The sequence below is a fragment of the Pleurodeles waltl genome, chromosome 2_1, assembly GCF_031143425.1.
Source record: "Pleurodeles waltl isolate 20211129_DDA chromosome 2_1, aPleWal1.hap1.20221129, whole genome shotgun sequence".
In the NCBI taxonomy this organism is placed as follows: Eukaryota; Metazoa; Chordata; class Amphibia; order Caudata; family Salamandridae; genus Pleurodeles; species Pleurodeles waltl.
In genome coordinates, this window is record NC_090438.1 from 97,537,437 (window position 1) to 97,554,384 (window position 16,948).

A 16,948-nucleotide genomic window follows, 5' to 3' on the forward strand; every position below is an offset into this window, starting at 1 on the left:
CTGCACGGCGGGGCCCTCTTCAGCGGTGCTCGTCCAGTAAGTCAAGGGAGCCAGACCTGGCCTGGACTCCCTGCTCAGTCGCCCTCCGACCGTGCTGTTGCTGGACCCTTCGGTGACGGAGTCCTGGGCCCTTTGGTGTCCTCCCTAACACCCGGGATGGGGCTTGTGGGCCCCTCCTGCTCCGCGCTCCTGCTGGCTGACTTCTCCGCCCTGCTGCCCTTTCGCTCCTTAGATGGGGCTCTCGGGCCCTTGCCTCCCCTAGATGTTGTGGCTGGTGAAGTGGGCGAACTTTGCTCCTTGGGGGCAGCCGTGTCAGTCCTCTCATGGCGGCCCTTTAGTTTACTGGTCCTCTTGCCTGGGGGGGGCTGGCTGTCCCCTTGCTGCTGATTGAAGTGTCACTGCTGGCAAAGGGTGGACTCCAGAACCCATGCACCACAGTGACACTCGAAGCTGGGCTGGTGGTGGCTGAGGTGCCCTTGGGACTCTTTGCAGATGGAGGGGGTGGGTCAGTGGAGGGAAAGAGGTTAAGATTAGCGAGGAAAAGTTTTTTAGGACCAAGGTAAAGGGTAGGAGAAGTGGTGATGGGAGTGGAGGAAGAGGATGTGGTTGTAGGAGAGTCAGGTGTGCTGTCTTTGGGTGCAGGTGCTTGTGCTGGAGGCTGTGGTGAGGTGGATGGCTGTTGGGTGGGTGGCTGCCTGCGTTTGTGTGTCTTGGAAGAGGGGGTGACAGACACAGTGGGAGAGGACACAGGGGACGTGTAAATGGTAGTGGGGGTGGTGACTTCACGTGTGCGGACTGTACTGGAGGGTGTGCTGGTGATGGAAGCACTGGCTGATGGTGGTGTGCATGCAGGTGTGAGTGTAGACGTCACAGGGAGGGAGGAGGGAGACGAGGAGGAGGGGGACACAGAGGTGGTAGTGACTGTTGGAATGTCTGCATCTGGGTGTTGCTTGAGTGAATGCTTGTGGGTTCTGTGGTGCTTGTGTCTGGATGAGCTGCCCTTGGGTGTTGAGGTGTGTGCAGGCTGGTCTGATGGTGTGGATGGGATAGGCTGAGGAACAGGAGACAGAGACAGGGTGGAGGCAGTCAGAAGAGGGAGGCTGGAAACAGGGACAATGGCTGCCGTCAGTGCTGAGGCCAGAGCATTGAACGATCGTTGATGGGCAGCCTGACCCGAATGAATGCCCTCCAGGTAGGCATTGCTCCGATGCACCTCCCTTTCTACCCCCTGGATGGCATTCAAAAGGGTAGTCTGCCCAACAATGATGGTCCTCAGGAGGTCAATGACCTCCTCACTGAGGGCAGCAGGGGTAACAGGGGCAGGGGTTGAGGTGCCTGGGGCGAAGGAGACGCCCGCCTTCCTGGGCGAGCGGGCACGGAGCGTAGGCTGAGGGGCTGCTGGGAGGGCGGGGCTGGTGCGCTGGGTGGCGGCTGTACCTGTAGAGGTGGGGGGCCCGGATGTTGCCGCCACCGCTAGGGAGCTCCCATCCGAGGACGTGTCGGTGTCGCTGGTGTCACCACCGGTCCCCGTTGTGGTGCTCCCCTCGCCCTCTGGATCACTGGTGCCCTCGGTGTCTGTTCCTGGGCCCACCGGGGCCTTGTGACTTGCAGCTCCCTCGTGCTCCGATGCCAATTCTCCTCCGCCTGATGATGCTAATGCACACATGCACAAGAAGATGAAGAAGAAGGGTGGGGGGAGAAAAACGAAGACCAGGTTGAGTGCATGCAATGTCAACACCGTTGGCGGAGAGGACAGACACAGGAGCCTCATGCACTAAGCCGCGCATTCGGGGTACACTACTAAGTACTTCTGACTAGGACAACAGGTCTAGAGACGACAAACGCGTACATGTGTGATGCTGGACCATCGATAGCTGTACTTGTCACCCTACAGAGGTGGGGGCCGGGAGCACAGGGCCATGCCTAAAGGAGAGGACTACACTACAGAAAGCGCCCTGGCCTAATGTCACCCACAACCCTCCTCCCCCACCCAGACGCCTCCACTGCGCAGAGAGATAGCAGAATGTGCTGATACTTACCCCCTTGTGTCTGCTGTGATGTCCTCAAGCGCCCATCCAAATCAGGGTAGGCCACTGCCAGGATCCGGGACATCAGGGGGGTCAGGGTACGACTGGCACCCCTCCTAGGTTGGGAGGCCATCCCCAGCAGTGACTCGGCGGTCTTCCTGGTCCCGCGGCGGATGTCCTCCCACCTCTTGCGGCAGTGGGTGCCCCGTCTGACGTGGACCCCCAGGGCCCGGACTTCCTTGGCGATGGCACGCCAAATGTCCACTTTCTGATGGCCGCTGACCTATTTGACATGTACAGGATGGGAAGGAAAAATTCATCAATTTTCTGCATGTTAGATGTGATTGGCCCCCCCTCCCCAACCTTGCCATATGGCACATGCTCTCATCTGTCGTGCGTTGCACTCCTCATTCGCCCCCCACCCCACCAACTTACATCCACCCCACTCCACACAGGCATAGCCCATTCAATGTGCACCCAGTGTACTTACCTGTTGGTCTGGAGGACCGTAGAGTAACGCATACTGGGGGAGGACCCCATCCACAAGTTTCTCCAACTCCTCAGATGTGAAGGCAGGGGCCCTTTCCCCAGTCGCAGCAGCCATTGTCACTTCCAGACCGAGGTCACAGCAGCACTTGCAGTATAGGTCCTCTCCTGTGGATGATCAGGTCTCGAGTGATTAAGCAGATACAAAATGGCGGTCACGCCCGCGGCGGTGCTTACCGCGGCGGTGCTTACCGCGACCGCCGGCGCACCTCGTCATTGGCTCCTGAACCCCATAGGCTTCAATGTTAACCAATGCGGCTTCGTATAGCGGTCTTCGACCGCCTACCGCCACGGTGTGCCACGCCAGCGCATTGACCTCACATCCCATTGTCCCACTTCACAGGTCAGGCAGCCGCCATTTCAAGGGCCCACATGGCATCATTTGTACTGCGTCACACAGGCCTAGGCCTTGCATTGCCACACATACACGCCTTTCAATACATAGATAATCGTGTGCTCGGCATGCTGTGGTGAACGTACCTGTGATTTGCTTGACTCTGTGCTCCATGTTGTCCTTCCTAGGCACCGTCCGCTGGGACTTGCGAGGAGAAGGATGAATCCTCGCGTGTACCGACCGCTGGTGGACCTGTCGACAATGGAAGAACGCCATATCATACTACGATACCGACTTGACCGAGCCACTATACATGAACTGTGTGCCCAGCTGGAGCCAGCCCTGATGTCCCCCATCCGCCAACCCACAGGAATTCCCCCTCTAGTGCAGGTTCTGTCAGTCCTCCATTTTTTGGCAAGTGGCTCATTCCAGACAACAGTGGCCATGTCATCTGGAATGTCTCAGCCTATGTTTTCTAAAATTTTGTCTAGAGTGTTGTCTGCCCTGACGAAACACATGCGGAGCTACATTGTATTCCCTGAGGAGGTTGATTTGGCCACTGTGAAGGGTGATTTTTATGCCCTTGGACATATCCCCAACATAATTGGTGCCATTGATGGGACCCATGTGGCTTTAGTACCCCCAAAAGACGATGAGCAGGTGTACAGAAACAGGAAAAGTTACCATTCTTTGAACGTCCAGGTGGTCTGTTTGGCTGACCAGTACATCTCCCATGTGAATGCCAAGTTCCCTGGGTCAGTGCATGACGCGTATGTGATGCGTAATAGCAGCATCCCTTATGTGATGGAACAGCTACAGAGACAACGTGTGTGGCTAATTGGTGACTCTGGTTACCCCAACCTGCCTTGACTATTGACCCCAGTGAGGAATCCCCGGACCAGGGCAGAGGAACGGTACAATGAGGCCCATGGGCGAACTAGGAGGATCATAGAAAGAACCTTTGGCCTCCTGAAGGCCAGGTTTAGGTGCCTGCATATGACAGGGGGATCCCTGATGTACTCACCAAAGAAGGTGTGCCAGATCATCGTGGCCTGCTGTATGCTTCACAATCTGGCATTACGACGTCAGGTGCCTTTCCTGCAGGAGGATGGTCCAGATGGTGGTGTTGAAGCAGCTGTGGAGCCTGCGGAGAGTGAAGAGGAGGAAGACGAAGAGGACGACCCAGACAACAGGGACAGAGTTATCCAACAGTATTTTCAGTAGCACACAGGTAAGAATCACCCACGCCATTTAACATTTACTGTAAGCCCCCTGCATCTTTACTTTGTGTATTTCCCCCCAGTTCTTTTAAACTGATGTTTGATTTTCCCTTCCCTTTTCAGTGCTGTATGACCCACTGCGTGACTTCTGCTTGGTTAGCCCATGGACTAATGCTTATTGACATCGGTATGTTGTCATCACAAAAATAACAGAACATTATTGATCAGTAATGTGTTATACATTTGTAAATAATACAGGCTGACTCCTGAATGATTTCAGTGCAATGAGTGATTTATTTTTAGTGCTAGATATTGGTACATGATATTAAAACGGTGATGGGTGAGGGTGGAGTTATGTCCATGGCAGAGCCCAGTTCTCAGTTTCACAGGTGCATTTTCCATATGCCTGTGGAAGGATGGAGCAGGGGCAGTTCAAGGTTGGACAGGGTGACACTGTGGGTCAGTGGGATGACATCAGGGGGTATCTTATGCTGGCGGGGGTCTTGGCATCCTACTCTGTCTTCCTGTGAGATCTCAGGTTCCTCTTGCGGGGAGGTTGTTCTTCAGCAGGAGGTGGGGTTCTGGTGGGCCGTCGTTCTGTGGGGGCCTCCTGACCACTAGCGTGGGCGGAGGTGGTAGGCTGTTCCTGGCTAGTGACAGGGGCCCTTTGTGGTGCCACATGGTCCAACAATGTGGTTTCTATCCGGTTGAGGGCCTGGACTATGGTCCCCATAGCGGTAGCGATGTTCCTGAGTTCATTGCTGAACCCCATGTACCGTTCCTCCTGCTGTACCTGGATCTCGGTGAACCTGGCCAGTACCGTCGCCATCGTCTCCTGGGAGTGATGGTATGCTCCCATGATGGTGGTGAGGGCCTCTTGGAGAGTGGGTTCCCTGGGCCTGTCCTCCCCCCCCTGTCGCACAGCAGCCCTCCCAGATGCCCTGTTTCCCCGGGCCTCTGTCCCCTGGACGGTGTGCCCACTACCACTGCCCCCAGGTCCCTGTTGTTGTTGGGGTGTTGGGTCAGCCTGGGTGCCCTGTAGTGGCGGACACACCGCTGATTGACGCGTCCGCGAGACAGAGGCATGGGCCTGCTGGGTGGGAGCTGTGCTGGTGTTCCCAGAGGGGGTTGGGTCTGCTGTGGCCTGTGTCTGTGTGTGGGGAACCGACTGTCCAGAGGTCCCCGATGGTCCCCGATGGTCATCAGGTTCTAGGACGACAGAGCTGCTGTCCTCGCTGGGGGCCTGTTCTGGGGGTGGAATGGACAAATCTGGACCCTCCGTGGCGGTGTGTTGGCGTTCGGGCCCTGCAGGGGTAAAGGAGTATGGTTATTGTTTCTGTGTGTGCCATGGCGTGCATTTTGAGTGCCCTTGTCCCCCAGTGCTGGCATTCCCTTGTGGGAGGTGTTGTGAGGGTGGTGGGGGGGGGGTGTATGGGTATGTGCAATGGTCATGCTTTGATGGTGGCTGTCTATGGTTTGTGTTGGCATTCAGGGGTTGGTGTTGTTTAGGGTGGGTTGTGCTGGTGAGACATTGGCAGGGAGGTTGTGTGCTGGGGGGTTGAGATTGGGGTTGAGGGGGGGGGGTTGGCATGCTGGTGGTTGGGGGGGGGTGAAGTAGTTGAGATTCGACTTACCAGAGTCCATTCCTCCGTGTACTCCAGCGAGGCCATTAGGATGCAGGATGTTTACTACCTCTTGCTCCCATGCTGTGAATTGGGGTGGAGTGGGTGGGGGTCCGTCGCGACACCATCGAGCGCACCTTCCCCCGTAGGTCGTTCCATCGCTTTCTGATATCTTCCCGATTTCTGGGATGCTGTCCCACAGCGTTGACCCTGTCTACGATCCTTTGCCATAGCTCAGCCTTCCTTGCTATAGTGGTGTGCTGCACCTGTGTGCCGAAGAGCTGGGGCTCAACCCTTATAATTTCCTCCACCATGACCCTGAGTTCTTGGTCCGAGAACCTGGGGTGTCTTTGGGGTGCCATGGGGTGGTGTGGATGAGGTGTGGGGTGGTGTTTGTGGTGATGTGCGTGGTGATATGTGGTGATGTGTGCGTAAATGTGGTGTGGGTGATGAAGTTGGGTTCCTGTGTGTGTTGGGGTTTTCGATTGCTGTGCTCGCTCTCTCTATCTCTATCTCTATCGCCTTCTCTCCGATTTCCAACTAGTGGGGGTTTGTGGGTGATGTGGGTGTGTGTTTTATAGTTGATTGGATGTGTGGGAGTGTTGTTTGTATGTGTGTCAGGTGTGTGTATTTCAAATTGTCCAATGTGGCTGTGTTTTGGAGCTGTGTGTGTATTTTGAGCGCGGCGGTGTGTACCGCCAATGGAATACCGCGGTTGAAAGACCGCCGCGTGGATTCGTGGGTCAGAATGGCATGGGCGTGTTTGTGTTGGCGTGACGGTGGAGGTTTGGTCATCTCCAGTTTTCCGCGGCCCGCTGATGAGGCGGCATTCCTTGGATGTCGGATTTTTTGCGGTTTCACAGTTGGTGGTCAGAATGACCGTGGCGGTTTACCGCGGCGGTAGAATGGCAGACTTCTGACCGGCGGTAAGGGCCTTTTACCGCCGAGGTCAGAATGACCCCCATAATGTCTAATGCAGAAGAGATTGTGATGGAACTCAACCTCACCCCTTACCTGCATCTTAGGATGTCAGAGCTATGGTCTCTCTGCAAAATCAAAAAGATTCAAACTGGTTCAAACCCTACCAAAGTACAGCTCCAGGAGCTTTTGGCAGAGTTTGCTAAAAACAACCCCTCTGATGATACCTTCCCAGAGGGGGAAGCTAGTGATGTGGAGGAATTCCCACCTCCAGTCTTAGTTAGGGAGAACAGGGTCCCTCAAACCCTGTCTCCACAAGTGATAGTCAGAGATGCTGCTTCTCTCACAGGAGAGTCCAACAACTCTGGAAGCAATAAGGGCAGCCTCAATGAAGAGGACCTCCTGCTAGCCAGGATGGCCAAAAGATCGGCTTTGGAGAGACAGCTCCTAGCCATAGAAAGGGAAAGACAAGAGATGGGTTTTGGTCCCATCAATGGTGGCAACAACATAAATAGGGTCAGAGATTCTCCTGACATGTTGAAAATCCCAAAAGGGATTGTAACTAAATATGAAGATGGTGATGACATCCCCAAATGGTTTGCAGCTTTTGAGAGGGCTTGTGCAACCAGAAAAGTAAACAGATCTCACTGGGGTGCTCTCCTTTGGGAAATGTTCACTGGAAAGTGTAGGGATAGACTCCTCACACTCTCTGGAAAGGATGCAGAATCTTATGACCTCATGAAGGCTACCCTGATTGAGGGCTTTGGATTCTCCACTGAGGAGTATAGAATTAGGTTCAGGGGGGCTCAAAAATCCTCGAGCCAGACCTGGGTTGATTTTGTTGACTACTCAGTGAAAACACTGGATTGTTGGATTCATGGCAGTGTTGTAAATGATTATGATGGGCTGTACAATTTATTTGTGAAAGAACACCTGTTAAGTAATTGGTTCAATGATAAACTGCATCAGCATCTGGTAGACCTAGGACCAATTTCTCCCCAAGAATTGGGAAAGAAGGCGGACCATTGGGTCAAGACTAGGGTGACCAAGACTTCCACCGGGGGTGACCAAAAGAAAGGGGTCACAAAGACTCCCCAGGGGAAGAGTGTTGAGACATCCAAGGGAAAAAGTAAAGAGTCTTCTATAGGGCCCCAAAACCCTGCTCAGGAGGGAGGGTCCAGAGCCTCTTCACAATCCAATTTTGGGTACAAGGGTAAAAACTTTGATCCCAAAAAGGCCTAGTGTCGTAGCTGTAATCAGCAAGGACACCAAACTGGAGACAAGGCCTGTCCCAAGAAAGGTTCCACTTCTAACTCTACTCCAGCTAACACTGGAATGGCCAGTCTCCAAGTGGGATCAACAGTGTGCCCAGAGCAAATCAGGGTTCACACTGAAGCTACATTAGTCTCTGAGGGTGGGGTGGATTTAGCCACACTGGCTGCCTGGCCCCCTAATATGCAAAAATACAGGCAGCAACTCTTAATTAATGGGGCAAGTGTAGAAGGCCTGAGGGATACAGGTGCCAGTGTCACCATGGTGACAGAGAAACTGGTTTCCCTTGGTCAATACCTGGCTGGACAAACTTATCCAGTCACCAACGCTGACAATCAGACTAAAGTACATCCCATGGCTATGGTAACTTTAGAGTGGGAAGGGGTCAATGGCCTGAAACAGGTGGTGGTCTCCTCAAATATCCCTGTAGACTGTTTGGAAATGACCTGGAGTCCTCAGCATGGGCTGAGGTAGAACTCAAAACCCATGCAGCCATGCTGGGTATCCCTGAACTGGTGTGTGTCAAGACAAGGGCACAGTGCAAGGCTCAGGGTGAAAAAGTGGTGTTGGAGCCTGGAAAAAGGACCCAACCCTCCAAGAGAAAAGGAAAGAAGACTGGGGAACCAGCTTTCACACAACAAGAGAAAGAGAACCTCTCTTCTCAGGAAGAAGTTCTGCCCTCTGAGGGAACTGAGCCCATGGAGTTAGAACCTTATCTGGTTGAGCTCCGAGGCTCAGGGGGACCCTCAAGGGAACAGTTGTGTAAGGGGCAAGAAACATGTCCCTCTCTTGAAGGCCTTAGGCAGCAAGCTGCTGAAGAGTCCAAAGGAAAAGTAACAGGAACACATATGGGGTCATTCTGACTTTGGCGGGCGGCGGACGCCACCCGCCAAAGTAACCCCGTCGAAAGACTGCTCCGCGGTCAAAAGACCGCGGGGGTCATTTCGACTTTCCCGCTGGGCCGGCGGGCGACCGCCAAAAGGGCGCCCGCCGGCCCAGCGGGAAAGACCCTGCAACAATGAAGCCGGCTCCAAATGGAGCCGGCGGAGTTGCAGGGGTGCGACGGGTGCAGTTGCACCCGTCGCGATTTTCACTGTCTGCTTTTTATGGGGCCCTGTTAGGGGGGCCCTGCACTGCCCATGCCAGTGGCATGGGCAGTGCAGGGGCCCCCAGGGGCCCCACGACACCCGTTCCCGCCATCCTGTTTCTGGCGGTGTAAACCGCCAGAAACAGGCTGGCGGGAAGGGGGTCGGAATCCCCATGGCGGGGCTGCAAGCAGCGCCGCCATGGAGGATTCTCCGGGCCAGGGGAAATCCGGCGGGAAACCGCCGGATCCCCTTTTCTGACCGTGGCTTTACCGCCGCGGTCAGAATGGCCCTGGAAGCACCGCCAGCCTGTTGGCGGTGCTTCCGTGTCCCTCCACCCTGGCGGTCCATGACCGCCAGGGTTGGAATGAGGGCCATAGAGTCTATTGGGAAGATGGACTCCTTTATACTGAGGCAAGAGATCCCAAACCTGGTGCCACAAGAAGAGTGGTAGTGCCTCAGGAGTTTAGGGAGTTCATTCTGACCTTAGCTCATGATATTCCTCTTGCTCGGCATTTGGGACAGACCAAGGCGTGGAAGAGATTAGTCAACCACTTCTATTGGCCCAACATGTCCCAGAAGGTCAAGGAGTTTTGTGTCTCCTGTGCCACCTGTCAAGCCAGTGGTAAGACAGGTGGACACCCAAAGGCCCCCCTCAGTCCACTTCCAGTGGTGGGGGTCCCCTTTGAAAGAGTGGGTGTGGACATAGTGGGTCCACTTGAACCTCCCACAGCCTCAGGGAACCAATACATACTAGTAGTAGTGGATCATGCTACTAGATACCCTGAAGCAATTCCCCTTAGGTCGACTACTGCCCCTGCAGTAGCCAAAGCACTCATTGGTATTTTTACCAGAGTGGGATTTCCTAAGGAGGTGGTGTCTGACAGGGGTACCAACTTCATGTCAGCATACCTGAAACACATGTGGAATGAGTGTGGGGTGACTTACAAATTCACCACACCATACCATCCACAAACCAATGGTCTTGTAGAAAGATTTAACAAAAGAAAGATTTAACAAGACATTGAAAGGCATGATCATGGGGCTCCCTGAAAAACTCAAAAGGAGATGGGATGTCCTCTTGCCATGTCTGCTTTTCGCCTACAGAGAGGTGCCTCAGAAAGGAGTAGGGTTTTCCCCCTTTGAACTTCTGTTTGGCCATCCTGTAAGGGGACCACTAGCTCTTATAAAAGAAATCTGGGAGAGACCTCTTCATGAGCCTAAACAAGATATAGTGGACTATGTACTAGGCCTACGTTCAAGGATGGCAGAGTATATGGAAAAGGCAAGTAAAAACCTTGAGGCCAGCCAACAACTCCAGAAGATGTGGTATGACCAAAAGGCTGCTATGGTTGAGTTTCAGCCAGGGCAGAAAGTCTGGGTTCTGGAGCCTGTGGCTCCCAGGGCACTTCAGGACAAATTGAGTGGCCCTTACCCAGTGCTAGAGAGGAAGAGTCAGGTCACCTACCTGGTAGACCTAGGCACTAGCAGGACCCCCAAAAGGGTGATCCATGTGAACCGCCTCAAACTCTTCCATGACAGGGCAGATGTGAATCTGTTGATGGTAACAGATGAGGACCAGGATGCTGAGAGTGAACCTCTCCCTGATCTCCTCTCCACAGACCCTAAAGATGGCTCAGTTGATGGAGTGATCTATTCAGACACCCTCTCTGGCCAACAGCAATCTGACTGTAGGAAGGTCCTGCAACAGTTTGCTGAGCTCTTTTCCCTAACCCCTGGTCAGACACACCTGTGTACCCATGATGTGGACACAGGAGACAGCATGCCTGTCAAAAACAAAATTTTCAGACAGTCTGACCAAGTTAAGGAAAGCATCAAGGTGGAAGTTCACAAGATGCTGGAATTGGGAGTCATTGAGCACTCTGACAGCCCCTGGGCTAGCCCAGTGGTCTTAGTCCCCAAACCTCACACCAAAGATGGAAAGAGAGAGATGAGGTTTTGTGTGGACTACAGAGGACTTAATTCTGTCACAAAGACAGATGCCCATCCCATTCCAAGGGCAGATGAATTGATAGACAAACTAGGTGCTGCCAGATACTTAAGTACCTTTGACTTGACAGCAGGGTACTGGCAAATAAAAATGGCACCAGGAGAAAAAGAAAATACAGCATTCTCCACACCTGATGGACATTATCAGTTTACTGTTATGCCCTTTGGTTTAAAGAATGCCCCTGCCACCTTTCAAAGGTTGGTGAATCAAGTCCTTGTTGGCTTGGAGTCCTTTAGTGCAGCTTATCTTGACGATATTGCTGTCTTTAGCTCCAGCTGGCAGGGTCACCTGGTCCACCTGAAGAAGGTTTTGAAGGCCCTGCAAGCAGCAGGCCTCTCTATCAAGGCATCCAAATGCCAGATAGGGCAGGGAACTGTAGTTTACTTGGGACACCTTGTAGGTTGAGGCCAAGTTCAGCCACTCCAGCCCAAGATCCAGACTATTCTGGACTGGGCAGCTCCAAAAACCCAGACTCAAGCCAGGGCATTCCTTGGCTTGACTGGGTACTACAGGAGGTTTGTGAAGGGATATGGATCTATAGTGACACCCCTCACAGAACTTACCTCCAAGAAAATGCCCAAGAAGGTAAACTGGACTGTAGAATGCCAACAGGCCTTTGACACCCTGAAACAAGCTATGTGCACAGCACCAGTTCTCAAAGCTCCAGATTACTCCAAGCAGTTCATTGTGCAGACTGATGCCTCTGAACATGGGATAGGGGCAGTTTTGTCCCAAACAAATGATGATGGCCTTGACCAGCCTGTTGCTTTCATTAGCAGGAGGATACTCCCCAGGGAGCAGCGTTGGAGTGCCATTGAGAAGGAGGCCTTTGCTGTGGTTTGGTCCCTGAAGAAGCTGAGACCATACCTCTTTGGTACTCACTTTGTAGTTCAAACTGACCACAGACCTCTCAGATGGCTAATGCAAATGAAAGGTGAAAATCAAAAACTGTTGAGGTGGTCCATCTCCCTACAGGGAATGGACTTTATAGTGGAACACAGACCTGAGACTGCCCATGCCAATGCAGATGGCCTTTCCAGGTTCTTCCACTTAGAAAATGAAGACTCTCTTGGGAAAGGTTAGTCTCATCCTCTTTCGTTTGGGGGGGGTGTAAGGAAATGCCTCCTTGGCATGGTTACCCCCTGACTTTTTGCCTTTGATGATGCCAAGTTATGATTTGAAAGTGTGCTGAGGCCTGCTAACCAGGCCCCAGCACCAGTGTTCTTTCCCTAACCTGTACCTTTGTTTCCACAATTGGCACACCCTGGCATCCAGGTAAGTCCCTTGTAACTGGTACCCCTGGTACCAAGGGCCCTGATGCCAGGGAAGGTCTCTAAGGGCTGCAGCATGTCTTATGCCACCCTGGAGACCCCTCACTCAGCACAGACACACTGCTTGCCAGCTTGTGTGTGCTGGTGGGGATAAAATGACTAAGTCGACATGGCACTCCCCTCAGGGTGCCATGCCAACCTCACACTGCCTATAGGTATGGATAAGTCACCCCTCTAGCAGGCCTTACAGCCCTAAGGCAGGGTGCACTATACCATAGGTGAGGGCATAAGTGCACGAGCACTATGCCCCTACAGTGTCTAAGCAAAACCTTAGACATTGTAAGTGCAGGGTAGCCATGAGAGTATATGGTCTGGGAGTCTGTCATACACGAACTCCACAGCACCATAATGACTACACTGAAAACTGGGAAGTTTGGTATCAAACTTCTCAGCACAATAAATGCACACTGATGCCAGTGTACATTTTATTGTGAAATACACCCCAGAGGGCATCTTAGAGATGCCCCCTGAAACCATACCCGACTACCATTGTGGGCTGACTAGTTTTAGCAGCCTGCCACAAACCAGACATGTTGCTGGCCACATGGGGAGAGTGCCTTTCTCACTCTGTGGCTAGTAACAAAGCCCGAACTGGGTGGAGGTGCTTCTCACCTCCCCCTGCAGGAACTGTAACAACTGGCGGTGAGCCTCAAAGGCTCACCCCCTTTGTTACAGCACCCCAGGGCACTCCAGTTAGTGGAGTTGCCCGCCCCCTCCGGCCACGGCCCCACTTTTGGCGGCAAGGATGGAGGAGATAATGAGAAAAACAAGGAGGAGTCACTGGCCAGTCAGGACAGCCCCTAAGGTGTCCTGAGCTGAGGTGACTCTGACTTTTCGAAATCCTCCATCTTGCAGATGGAGGATTCCCCCAATAGGATTAGGGATGTGCCCCCCTCCCCTCAGAGAGGAGGCATAAAGAGGGTGTAGTCACCCTCAGGGCTAGTAGCCATTGGCTACTAACCCCCCAGACCTAAACACACCCCTATATCGAGTATTTAGGGGCTCCCAGAACCCATCAAGATAGATTCCTGCAACCTAAGACGAAGAAGGACTGCTGAGCTGAAAAACCTGCAGAGAAGACGGAGACACAAACTGCTTTGGCCCCAGCTCTACCGGCCGGTCTCCCCACTTCAAAAGAACTGCTCCAGCGACGCGTTCCACAGGGTCCAGCGTCCTCTGAAGCCTCAGAGGACTACCCTGCATCTAAAAGGACCAAGAACTCCCGAGGACAGCGGCTCTGCTCCAAGAAAGAAGCATCTTTGCAACAAAGAAGCAACTTCGAAAGAACACACGTTTCCCGCCGGAAGCGTGAGACTTTGCACTCTGCACCCGAAGCCCCCGGCTCGACTTGTGGAGAACCAACGCTACAGGGAGGACTCCCCGGCGACTGCGAGCCCGTGAGAAGCCAGAGTTGACCCCCCTGGGCCCTCACAGCGACGCCTGCAGAGGGAATCCAGAGGCTCCCCCTGACCGCGACTGCCTGCTTCAAAGACCCGACGCCTGGTAAGGACACTGCATCTGCAGCCCCCAGGACCTGAAGGATCCGACCTCCAGTGCAGGAGCGACCCCCAGGTGGCTCTCTCCCTTGCCCAGGTGGTGGATACCCCGAGGAGCCCCCCCCCCCTTGCCTGCCTGCATCGCTGAAGAGACCCCTAGGTCTCCCATTGAACTACATTGCAAACCTGACGCCTGTTTGCACACTGCACCCGGCTGCCCCCGTGCCACTGAGGGTGTACTTTTTGTGCTGACTTGTGCCCCCCCGGTGCCCTACAAAACCCCCCTGATCTGCCCTCCGAAGACACGGGTACTTACCTGCTGGCAGACTGGAACCGGGGCACCCCCTTCTCCATTGAAGCCTAAGCGTTTTGGGCACCACTTTGACCTCTGCACCTGACTGGCCCTGAGCTGCTGGTGTGGTAACTTTGGGGTTGCCCTGAACCCCCAACGGTGGGCTACCTTGGACCCAATTTTGAACCCTGTAGGTGGTTTACTTACCAGCAAAACTAACAAACACTTACCTCCCCCAGGAACTGTTGAAAATTGCACTGTGTCCAGTTTTAAAATAGCTTATTGCCATTTGTGTGAAAACTGTATATGCTATTTTGCTAATTCAAAGTTCCTAAAGTTCCTAAGTGAAATACCTTTCATTTAAAGTATTGTTTGTAAATCTTGAACCTATGGTTCTTAAAATAAACTAAGAAAATATATTTTTCTATATAAAAACCTATTGGCCTGGAATTGTCTTTGAGTGTGTGTTCCCCATTTATTGCCTGTGTGTGTACAACAAATGCTTAACACTACCCTCTGATAAGCCTACTGCTCGACCGCACTACCACAAAATAGAGCATTAGAATTATCTCTTTTTGCACTATCTTACCTCTAAGGGGAACCCTTGGACTCTGTGCATGCTATTTCTTACTTTGAAATAGTACATACAGAGCCAACTTCCTACAGGGTGACAATTCAATGATCTTAGACATGTTACATGGCCATGTTCGGAGTTACCATTGTGACGCTACACATAGGTAGTGACCTATGTGCAGTGCACGTGTGCAATGGTGTCCCCGCACTCACAAAGTTCGGGGAATTTGCCCTGAACAATGTGGGGGCACCTTGGCTAGTGCCAGGGTGCCCACACACTAAGTAACTTGGCACCTAACCTTCACCAAGTGAGGGTTAGACATATAGGTGACTTATAAGTTACTTATGTGCAGTGAAAAATGGCTGTGAAATAATGTGGACGTTATTTCACTCAGGCTGCAGTGGCAGTCCTGTGTAAGAATTGTTTGAGCTCCCTATGGGTGGCAAGAGAAATGCTGCAGCCCATAGGGATCTCCTGGAACCCCAATACCCTGGGTACCTAAGTACCATATACAAGGGAATTATATGGGTGTACCAGTTTGCCAATGAGAATTGGTAAAATTAGTCACTAGCCTGCAGTGACAATTTTAGAAAGCAGAGAGAGCATAAACACTGAGGTTCTGCTTAGCAGAGCCTCAGTGTTACAGTTAGGCACCACACAGGGAACACATATAGGCCACAAACATATGAGCACTGGGGTCCTGGCTAGCAGGATTCCAGTGATACATATCAAACACACTGACAACATAGGGTTTCCACTATGAGCACTGGGCCCTGTGAGACAGTAAAAACACCCTGACTTATACTCACAAACAGGCCAAAAGTGGCGGTAACAAGACTAGAAAGAGGCTACCTTCCTACAAGACCCTTTCTACTTACTGGAACAGACATGGTCTTTCACCAGAGAAGGGTGCATGGTGCCATGTGAATTTGTGCAAGGCTGCAGTGTGTGTGCCAATGTTCCAGATCCCACCTTTTGTTTGTTAGTGGTACATGGCTGTCAAGTGATTGCGTGTATGTGGTCAGTTCAAACCGTGTGTGACCCAGTACAGATCAATCATATAATGAGAGAAGTAGCTATGCCCTAAAATTGAATGCTGAAAAAATTGAGGTTCTAGTGCTTGGCATGTAGGAATCCCTCTGGTCCAACCTCTGGTGGCCGAAGGACTGTGGACCTCTTCCCACTCCGGTCAAAGCAGACAAACACCTGAGTGTCATCTATGATAACAACTTCAGCTTTGATACTTATGTCAGCCGCACCACCATCACTTGCATCCTCATTATCAGGACCCTGAGGAAGATTTTTCCCTACATTCACCTGGAATTGCGTCAATCTGTCATCTGAGCACTCATCACCATGCAATTGGATTACTGCAGTTCTTTAAATCTCAACATTAAAACCTCTTGCCTTAATAATCTTCAAATTCCTCAGAACGCAGCAGCCGTCTAGTCCTTAACATCCACAGACACCTCTTGGTGTCTAGGACAGGATTTTCTCCCTTTATTGGCTTACTGTAAAAAAAAAGGATCGCTTTTAAAGCTCTCTGTATGGGAATTTTAGCACTGTATCAGAAAGGACCCAGTCATCTTAACTCAGTCTTTCGCTGGTACACTCCCAGCAGTCTTCTTAGATCTTCCTTCCATAAGAAGGAATAATTCCCAGATTTCAGATGATCATATTGGGCGGTTGCTCCATTTCAGGGGCCGCTGCCAAACTATGGAACACCCTTCCCGTCCAAATCTCCGGACTTGACTCTTTTTCTGTTTTGAAAAACATCTGAAAATTTTGCTTTTTTCATCCCAGTCCCCCTAGTCATCCCATGAACTACTACAGATTGCTATGTACTGCCTCCCAAAGCACTCTGACACTTTTACGTATAGTGTGCTCTATAAAATCTGTTAACATAACATAACGAGTGCTCTGTGGTGATGCATGTAGTGTGCACTGCATGCATGTGCTTAGAGTCATATCTCCTACATTACAGGATTCCAGTGAAAACGTAGACTGCAAAACAAGCTAAAATAATACATATTGAAAATCGTTTGCCATGTGCATATCTGTTATGTGTGTATATCGGTGTAAAAACATTTTTGTACTATTTTAAGTTTAATCAAGTTGCTGATACCAAGAAGATGAGGGGAGGTGATAGGAATGGATGGGTGGGAGGAAGGGGTGGGGGGAACACATTCCAGACCAGGAGAAGGGTGGGGTGGAGAGGGA